The sequence below is a fragment of the Simochromis diagramma genome, unplaced genomic scaffold (assembly GCF_900408965.1).
Source record: "Simochromis diagramma unplaced genomic scaffold, fSimDia1.1 OVJJ01000425.1, whole genome shotgun sequence".
In the NCBI taxonomy this organism is placed as follows: domain Eukaryota; kingdom Metazoa; phylum Chordata; class Actinopteri; order Cichliformes; family Cichlidae; genus Simochromis; species Simochromis diagramma.
Genome location: NW_024387005.1, coordinates 38,272 through 48,802, shown reverse-complemented (window position 1 = coordinate 48,802; position 10,531 = coordinate 38,272). Strand labels below are relative to the sequence as shown.

General features: G+C 42.9%; 1 long non-coding RNA gene and 1 pseudogene across 1 annotated transcript; both read right to left on the bottom strand.

The window, feature by feature from the left end:
• Positions 1-312: 312 nt before the first annotated feature.
• LOC120739273 lies at positions 313-1,306 on the bottom strand. The gene is made up of 2 exons (XR_005697159.1): positions 1,189-1,306; positions 313-967 (listed from the first exon to the last, which is right to left on the bottom strand). It is a non-coding gene; the product is annotated as an uncharacterized LOC120739273 (long non-coding RNA).
• Positions 1,307-1,337: 31 nt separating this feature from the next.
• Positions 1,338-4,993, bottom strand: LOC120739270 (annotated as a pseudogene).
• Between the last annotated feature and the right edge of the window lie 5,538 nt (positions 4,994-10,531).

Here is a 10,531-nt window from a genome sequence, read left to right as displayed (position 1 = left end):
CCCCCACCTCCCCTTTTAGGCAGTAATAAAATAGAAAACAAACAATCAAACAGGCTAAAGCTAGAGCACAAGCAAAGACAGCACCGGCGACTAAGTTCTCCCATACTGGACGTACGCTACCACGTGGGCTCAAACAGCAGCACATCAGCTCAGTTTACATACTGTTGACATCTTCATCAGAGGATCAGCAGGGAGCGCTGCTGAGCTGCAGTCGTCTCCACCAGAGTGACGGAGCAGGAATCACAAACAGCACAAACCCACCGTGTTGTTTCCACCCTGTTCAGGAGATCTGAGCCCCCATCCCTTTTTTTCATGTTGCAGCTCTGCACTGCAGGCCCTGAACGCCTCCCGGTTACCCTCAGTGTGCTTAGAGTTTAATTTACAACCGACGAGCTCACAGATCATCTGCAGGCAGGTGAACGAACCCTTAATGTGAGGATAATAGCAGAGCTGAGCTGAGGTCAGAAATAGTCAGGAACGGTGTCGACACAGTGAAGTCAGCTGTTTGGGAATTTGTCTGATTATCAGTTTGGGGGGGGTCGGTGTTAAATAACAAAGGCGGTGTAGGATGGAGAGAGGAGGAGGGAGGGAGCAGTGATGATATGAAGTCAGAATACACATGTGGCAGACATAAGGGGGTCAGACAGGAGCAGCATCAGTCTCTGCTCTGTTTTGTTAATAACGTAGAAAAATAATTTTGTACAATCAAGCTACATCGACGGACGCTTTACCTCACGTACCCTAAAATGAAAAAGTAGTGACAGTAAGATGGAGGCTGCACATGACACCATGACTGAGTTCACAGCTGTTGCTTTGATTCTAACATTTAAGACTTTTGGCATCGACTCCGTTTTAATAAATGAGTGCTGGGAGGCGTCGTTTGACTTCAGGAGCTCCTGCGATGCTCCTGCGATGCTCCTGCGATGCTCCTGCGATGCTCCTGCGATGCTCCTGCGATGCTCTTACTCTGCGGGAGAAAACCAAAAGTAGCAAACATGGAGCGATATGACTCGTTTAGATTTTGGACATAACACACAGGAGATTGAAAAAGATGACGCCAGCGTAAAAAAGAGAAAACAGCGAGGAGAGAGAGAGCATTCGTCCCTTTGACAAATGTTGGAGGTCTTGAGCCTGGAAACAGCAGACCGTCTTTGAAAACAGTATCTTTGAAAGATCTGAGTCACCCACCCCAAACTGCTCATCTGCTGCTGGACACTTCAGTTGCACCTCCACATGCCACCAGTGGAGGGAGCTGCCAAGTTTTACAGCACATGACGCAGCAGGTGTGTTTGCTTTTGGAGAAAGAAGAGAATAAGAGGACAGAACGAGGCCCACGTCTAGAGGCCTCCCTTCCAGAGCGGTAGCAGAGCCAGTGTTCCTGGTCCCTAGGTGGCGCTGTGTCGGGCCTGTCCCACTATACCTGGGTGGTGGAGTGGGGGTGGGGCAGGGTGTTGTTGTGGCGGTGGAGGGGAATGTGTTGAAGGCGTGAAGAGGCTGCATGCTGGTGATGGTGCTGGGGATCACGGTGATGGTGTTTGGCGTCATCAGCGGCACATTGTCGGGGGCGCGGCGCAGCGCCAGGGTGTAGTTGGGAGGGCAGGTGGGCCGCAGGATGTCGTGGGGTCGCAGGGGCTCCATGTCGTGGTGAGCGTCGTGCTCCCAGTCCTTCATCTGCAGGGACATGATCTCCTCCTCCTGGCTGTGAGCCAGGTCGTTGGCGGGGCCGCCCCGCTGAGGGGACAGCCGGTGCCGGCGCATCTCGTGCCGCTTGTCACGCTTGTAGTAAAGGGCGGCGAAGGCCAGGATGTTGAGGAAGAAGAGCGACGCTCCAACTGCAACTGTCACGCTCAGTTCGATGGAGTAGTCGCGGGTGTGTCTGGGAAAGTGGTCCTGGGGCGGGCGCTCTGAGCCCTCGGGCTCAGGATCTGATGCGAAGGTAGGGTAAGGATGACGAGTGGTTCGAGGAACGTTGTTTCTGGGCCTCATGGTGCCGGGGTCACGGCCTGCAGGGGAGTGCGTAGTGGTGGGAAAGAGCACGTCGTGCAGGCTGTGAAGATGAGGGACTAATTCCAGCCAAAAGGCCACTTTGTTAGCTCTGTAGTTGTCTCTGACACGAGGTTTCAAACCGATGTGAAGGTACTGCTTGTCCTTCCAGTTGAACTTGGTCCAGATGACCTCCTCGAAGCGGTTGGGCTTGGTATGAATGAACTTGGTGTCCTGAGGGACGGGCAGGTTGGGGTCCCTGGTGGAGCATAAAGGTTAAACGTTTCAGTTCAAAGTTATATTCAGTCTCCATTATAAGTAACATGTGGCATCAATACACTGAATACAGACAGGAGGCCCATTCTCTGTGCAACCTTTAAACTATCTAAGACCAACCGGCTGCTCTGGGATCTGGATGCTTTTGGTGAACCAGTATGTTCAATTCTTCAAAGCCACACGGGAATTAAACTAGCAACCTAGATTCAAGTATTCAAGATGACTAGAAGGCTATCAGAGAACATACAGTAACGTGTACAGTTTACACTACTGTGACATGAGGCCTACCCAGTCTTTGCGAAGTTAGTCCAGTAAGTCATGACCACAGCGCTCAGCATCACATCGTTCTTGGAGAAGTTGCACGGGAACAGGTCCGTGGCACCGATCATCGGTACGCCGAACACGTAAGGTATCTCGTCTCCGTGCGCGGCGTCGGCCCACTCGGGCCGCGTCTCGGTCTGGCAGTGGTGGTAGAACGTGTAAAAGTAAACTGGGGACTGAAACTCAGCATGGAGTTTGGCAGTGGCCACAGCTGGTGCCACCCACTGGTGGTCCTGTAAACAGGGCCAACAGAGTCTTCCGCCGCATGTCGCCGTTGTCCCTGTCCGCCCAGTCTGTGTACATGAACTTAATGGTCTCCCTCAGGATGTCTTTGCCTGGTGAAGAAGCACAGGAGGGGACAAAAGGAGGGGGAAGAAAGATAAAAGTGAAAAACTGCTAAGAGTAAAGTAACAGCAGTGCAAGACATTTTTTAAGAGATCGGTCTGATCAAAAGATATGAAACCAAAGCAAATGTTGGTGAGATGAACCAAGAGCCAGGAAGTGAGTGAGAAATCTAGAGAGGAAAAAAAGTCTTTCAGATAACAGAAGGAGTGACAGGCAGCAGAGAGGAAGCATGACTGCATTATCCAAACATGTCTGTACTGTGACTGTGGTCCGGCTGTGAGGGGTTCGCAGGCCGATCTGTCAGAAACACCGACACTGAGATTGGGAGCCCACTACCTGGGGGATGATAGCATTACTGCCCACAGAGCCTCAAAGGTTAAGGCGCAGACACGCCGTGATGTGGATGAGTGGCTCTCTTTAGCACGCTTGTCTTGTTTGATGCACTTCACTGGGCTCACATGTTACTGATTCCATTCTTTACTCGCATGTTTTAAACGCTTAAAGCACTTTCACAGGTTTTTATATTCTTTTGAAAATTCATGTGAACTCAAGCTGTCAGAATTGTAATGTAAGCTTTGATAATTGTCCACATTTGTCATTTTGACGATATGATCCGTTTATTTTAATGAATACAGCAAACAGAAAAAAACAAAACAAATCAACAAACGCGGCTCCTAATGAGACAAAACCTGATGATGCTGCAAAATGCAGTTAAGTGAGAGATACAGAAAAAGGAAACGGTTGCCTTACATGCATATAGTGTACAAACTCAAAAAAACACATTCCTCTTAAAAATTAAGATGTGCAAATGTGAACAAATCAACTTGTTAGAGATCTTCATCTCCACTGTCAATAAACAACAAGCCAGAAAACAAGAAAACTGCACCAAACACCACAAACACCAACAAATTAATGTCTTCTCATCAGACATTGAAGCTTCTTTCCTGTGTGGCATAAAAAATAAGAGACAGATGTTTGTTTGTTCTTTTTAACTAGTTAAGCACCCACGTTCAGTCATCCACCCATTCACGCACACATTCACGCACTGGTGATGTAGCTACAGCCACCCTGGGGCGCCACCAGGCCCTCTGACCACCACCAGTAGGCAACGGGTGAAGTGTCTTGCCGGGTGAAGTGTCTTGCCCAAGGACACAACGACCGAGACTGTCCAAGCCGGGGCTCGATTACAAGGCGAACTCCTAACTCTTGAGCCACGATCGCCCAGTGGGGACATGGGGACATTTCAATTTCCAGCAGGAAGCTCCCCCTTTTTGTTAAACCCTTTAGATCAGGGGTCGGCAACCTGCGGCTCTTTAGTCCTTATAGTGCGGCTCCGCGTGGTTTGGGAAAATAAATTAGCTGAAGTGTATTTTATTTATGTTAGTTCTTTTTTTAACTTGTAGTTCTAAATTGGAAGATTATTGTGATTTTGCAATATACAAATAAAATTATATTTTGTTACTTTTTCATCGCTCAAAATAAGCGTCACACTCGCGGAAGCCGGTGTACCCGGCGAAACGCCGTGCATTTATCGAGCCTTTCAACCCCAGATAGGCCAATTATGGCTCTTTGGCTCTTTGGGTCTTAAAGGTTGCTGACCCCTGCTTTAGATGAACAGAGTTTTTTAATTAAATACATATTCTTCAATAAATGTTCTCTTTTATAAAAAGTAGGATAATTAAAAAAACTTTTATTATACCGCTATTGCGTAGAAAAAAAACTGTCTTGTTTTCTGTCGTCTGTTATATAATATTAGGGATGTTTGTGACAATTAATTTCTTAATCGGCTGGACTAACCAATAGTCCACAACCAGGAAACACTGAAATTTTAAGTTAAGTTTGAAAACAGTTTAAAAAAAATACCCCATTCCAAAATGTCTTGTGACAATCTCATTGGCTTAGGGAGTGATGATGTCATAGATCTTAAGAATCTTAAGTCCTTTGATGTTTTTCCTTAAGTAGGGGTGAGAAACAGCAAGTTTTAGTTCGTTTCAGCAGCAGCTGTGTTTGCAGCCTACAAAACGTTCACCACAAGCTCTTCAAAGTCATCGTATAGAAACTCCAACATGTTTCCAAGAAAAAAACAACCAATTCAAAAAGATTACGCCGCCTCTCCTTCCTGGCGTGGCCGGCCAATTTCCCCAAATGGCGTCTCATCCTTCCAAAGGGCGTTAGAGGAGAGTAGGAAGGAAAACTACCTTCTCCAGAAAAAAATGCAACAAATTGAAGAAGAGAAACTTCAACTGGAGGACAAGTGTAGACGAATGGAAGCCCAAAATAAAGAGCTGGAAGAAAGACAACAGCGCCAGCCGGACATAAAAATTATTAATGAGGGCTGGGGAATCAAGTTTGCTCAGACCCGAGAGCAGATTGTGCACCTCATTAAAGAAAACAGGCAAAAGAGTGCAGAACTAAAAGAAATGACCAACCAGCTCCAAGACAAGAAAACGATGACTGATAAGATACAACGGGATCTCCAATACATGGACCGAAAAAATCGGCTCCTCCAAAGACAGCTCCATGAAGCTGTGGAAGAAAAGAAAAATTCCTCCAACAGAAGGAAGAGCAGGACAAAAAGCAACGAGACATGCAGCACGAACTGAAGAGCATGCAGGAAAAATACCGCATGCTGAAAGAAAGCCTGGATGAAACACTGCGCCAAAATAAAGACCTTCTTCAACAGAAAGAGCAACAGCAGGAAAGACTGAAAGAAGGAAAACGTATCGTCCAGGACTTTGAGTCTAAAAATCTAAAACTGCAAGAGTTTTGTAATCAGCTGGAGGACAAAGCAACTAAAGTGGAAGAAGAAAAGGACAAACTGGAGAAACGCTGCTCACAGATGCAGAGAAGGATCGATCAGATAGCGAGAAACAACTCCGAGCTCGTTAAGGGGATTTTGGTGGAATTCAATAACTTGAAGCGTGAAAACACTCAAATGCAGGCGCAAAAACAACAAGAAGACAAAATACATGAAGACCTGCAGCTCACGCTCCAAGAAATCCAGAAAAGAAACGAGCAGTTAGAAGACAAGCACAAAGAGGTCCAACAGAGAAATGCAGACATGCACAAGGACAAGCTGATACAGGAGGCAACATCCAAACAACTCAAAGACAAGCTTGAAGAACAACAAGCAACATTGGAAGAGGTGGAACAAAGATGTGAGAAACTTGAAGAACAAAACGCAGAAACCATCGATGAGCTGAGAAATCTCATCCTGGAGAAAAAAGCGCTCGTGGAAAAGTGCATGAAAAAAAAGAGAAAATGGTTCCACTTGTTCCGGAGGAGAGACGCTACTGCTTCCTCACCTGATGTAGCCTCGTCTTGCTCCACCTCTGTTAACCCCCCCAACCAGTCCCGGCAGTTGACTGTCCCCTCCTGAGCCTGGTTCTGCCGGAGGTTCCTGCCCGTTTAAAGGCAGTTTTTCCTCCCCACTGTCGCCAAGTGCTTGCTCAGAGGGGATTGTTGGGCTTTTCTCTCCTCTGCCTTGTTTCTTCATTTACTTGTTTAACTTTTTTCAACTTATCTAAATAATAAACCAATTAAATTTATCCTTTGAGTATTTTTCATCTCATCTTTACAGAATCTTTCCAAAACATTTTCAAACATTCAGATCTGTCTTTTATTTTCTTCTTGAAGCCTCATAAATGGTGAACTAAAAACCCGGAATATGGTTTGAAACATAGTTTCAGCTGAAACTGGCATAACATGCTGTGTGTGTGTGTGTGTGTGTGTGTGTGTGTGTGTGTGTGTGTGTGTGTGTGTGTGTGTGTGTGTGTGTGTGTCAGGGTATCACTAGTTAGGTCATCATGTTTAGACTCATTCACTCCAAAATTATTTAGGCCAAATCTTTAAAACAGTGTCATTTCATACACATTTTCAATTCACTTCAATCGCACAAATGCAGAAATAATTATTTGCAGTATCTTATTTATTATGAGAATGTCATGCCTGATCATTTGTACCTACACCACCAAAAATGGGGGCAAAAGGGAGGAGATCATGTTTAATCGGTTATAAGAAAAGGTCAGAAATATAAGTGCCGACATGAGCAGTGTCCACAGAAACCTCTGACTCTCAGCTCAAAGCTCATATAAACCATTTCTACAACCAGCAAACAAACAAAGACTCCGAACAGTTAAAAGAGCAGTGACGTCACCACGAATCTGTGGTCAGGTAATATCCATGTTTTGATTGATGATTTTCTGGAGTTAAATGTGAACCGAAGCATATTTTGGGTGTTATATGCTATTAAATACTTTTAAATAAATTAAAAAGTATTTAATAGCATATAACACCCAAAACATGCTGGGTGTGGAAAGAAAAAAATCAGAATTTCCTCTGTTTGAGTCACAGTAACTTTGACATAGTAACATTTGCAGTAAGTCCTAAATGTTCACCTTTAAAATCACTCCCTCTGTTCATTTTGCCCACATCATGTTTCAGTGGTTGGCCTCAGGTTCTTCAGCTTCCTGACAGTCTGAAGTCAGCTGACAGAGTTTCACCTGCTAAATACACAGAAAATCTTGTTAAAGCCGCACAGTTTGCCCAACAGTAATATTCCCATTAAGCCCTTTCTAAACACTTTATAACAATGTGTCATCACTAAATTATAAACTTCTTCTCCAAATCTGCACGACTGCACTTAGTCACAGACTTTATTTAATTGTCCTGCGGCTGCTATCATATATTTTACCAAACAGTTCTTCTCACACAGTCACAGATATATTTCTCTCAATGCAAACTTCACTCATGTCTCAGACAGGAAACTTGAGTTTTTCTTTTTTTTCTGTCCCCACTCATTCAACTAATTTGCATATTGAGTCACATCTCGAGAAGTTGCCCTGACAACAGAAATGCATATTCAAAACATTGCTGCATAATTCAATTATTATTATTTTATTTTTATTTCTACAGTCGTCACTTCTTTTGCTCAATCAGCTGGAAACCACTTCTAATTCACTATTTTAAACCTGCTTTAAGCTTCTAATCACTGGTTGGTCCTCCCAGTCTCTTTTTCCTTGTCACAAAAGTCCCTCTATTGTCCTGCAGCTTCCTGAGTTATTCCTCAGCTTCAGCCTTTAAGTGTGTTAAATCTACACCATTTAGCATTTATGTCATGTATTCACATTCATGAGTGTAAGCATGTCTTCATTGCGTGTATGTTGTGTGTTCATATTAATATTGAGTGTAAGCTGGTCTTCGTGGCCTCGATGTGTTTTTATAATCAGATTTAATTCCTGCATCTTTGCACTGAACTGTGGATTCAAACTGTCTCACTTCTGATTCTCTCCAAAAATAATTTCACATGTGACAATTTCTACATGTGTGTTTTCTATTTTTCTATTCATTTATGTATTATTAGTTTATTTATTTCTTTATCTCTCTCTTTTCTTTTTTTCTTTACCTTTCTGTTGTGATGCTCTGGATGTTTCTAAACCCACAAATTCAGCCTCAATGTTCAACCCAACTTTCCTCTGCTGTCACTTTAACACGTCCAGCCTTCACCTCTCACCGGTCCTCGTCCCCTCTTCTCTCAACTTCCTGTGTGGCCTCCCAAATCAAACACAGGCCCAAATCAGCTGTTTCTTCTTCTCTCTTCATTCTCTCTTCCTCTTTTCAGTCTTTTCTTGGCGCTTAACTCCCAGCATGGCAAATATGAACTCAGACAGTCCCATCCAGTGGTTTCACACAGTCATGTCACTGGTACACTTTCCAGCTTGTAATTCAGAGCGCATGTTTCCATCAACATACATGCTGCTGGACCCTTCAGTGTTGTAGGTCAGTTGCACTGTCTTTTTGCCTGCTGTTAATTCTTCAAGTCCACGGTGTTGTTCTGTCTGTCTTCTGTCTTCATCAGGAGATTAACTGCCCTTTAAGCTTCTTCTCAGGATAAGGACAGGATGAGAGGTGAAGCTGTGACATTTTAAACCAAAGCCTGTTTTCGTCCCAATTCTGTTAATCTATCATTTTTCTGCTGTATTCTTCCAGGAGGTTGAGCAAGTCCATGGGCACCTGTATTAACACACTAAGACATTTATTTAATATCATTTTCATTACTATTACTTTGCACTTTCATTCTCTAATTCCTCTGTTTTCATTTTGAAACGTCTCTCACAAGCTCACAAGCTATATTCAGACTTCCTGCTTCACTTCCTGCCAGACACACACTGCGATTGGTCTATGAAGGCCTCTCTTATTAAAATACATAAAACAATCTAATCAGAAAATAAGCACTAAGAATATATATTTATCTTGTAACATTGTTTAAGTTAATGAACAATTGTGTTGAAAACTGAGATTACAATATCAATCAAGATAATTATAATGATGGTTTTTGCTGTAATTAATTGTTGTAATTAATGTTGATGTTAACATGATCGAAATAACTTGAACACAAACACAAACAAACAAAGAGGAAGACCGCACCGGAAGGAAACAACTACAAGTCCCAGCATCCTCTGTGTTTAGGGCGCAGTAGTGAAAGTGAAAGTATTGAGCCTCCGTTCAGCTTACTAAAATATGATGAGTTCTTTTCACCTGCCTCAATCCACTTGGCTCTCGATCTTATAAAGGCACCCTGGGCTTTCTCTAGGTAAAGATCGTCTAATTTAGTTTGTAACTCCATCAATTTATTCTTCTCTTGCACGTTTAGTTTTTCTTTACTACAGCACTGAGTTATTTCACGAAGTAAATTACTTTCATATTCCCGTTTTTCCCTGTTCAGTTCTTTGCAGAATTTTATAGTGAATTCTCTGATTTTGAATTTAATAAGTTCCCATTTCTGTATATTACCCACTACTGAGTCATCATTTTTTATGTCTGTAATTTTATGTCTAACTTTATCACAATACTTGTCCTTATTTAAAAGGCTGGCATTAAATTTCCAATATCCCCTGCTACTACGTTTCATCCTTGTTGGTTCTAAGACAAGATCAATGAAACAGTGATCAGATAGGGGTGCTTTGGAGATTTTAGATTGTGAAGTACACCTCAAAATGTCATCGCTCACTAACCAATAATCAATTCCTGACCTGCTTTCTCCCTTAGGTTTAAACCATGAATAATTCTTAACTCCAGGATTCAAACTTCTCCAAATGTCTGTAAAATTATTATCACTAGAAAAGTTCTCAATAATGTTATTCTGTTGCCTCCTTCCTAAGCGAGGAGGCCATCTGTCCATCCATTCATCTGAGGTCATGTTCCAGTCTCCTCCTACTAGGATGTAATCTGTGGGGTACATAACTTTAAACTCTGAAATAACATTTGTTAGATTTTCCAATAGACGTTTATTTTGACCTTCGTTATTATGTCCATAAAGATTTGTAACTGTTGGAGCTATTTGTTCTTATTTTTTGAAATTAGTTAAAGTTTGTTGTTAGTTTACTTATATTTTGGGGTTTATTTGTCGGTTAATATTTTGTTTTAAATGATTTGTTTGTTTGTTGTTATTTTGTTAAATTAGTCAGTAAGAGCTGTAGGGCCATTTTGTTTCTATAAATAAAGAGACTGGTATAGGACCAGCATGCATTGGGGTGGGCCTATGGTTTTTACCAGAGCAGGAGAAGCAGCAGGAAGGATCTTGTTATTGCTTGCCAAGATGGATAAA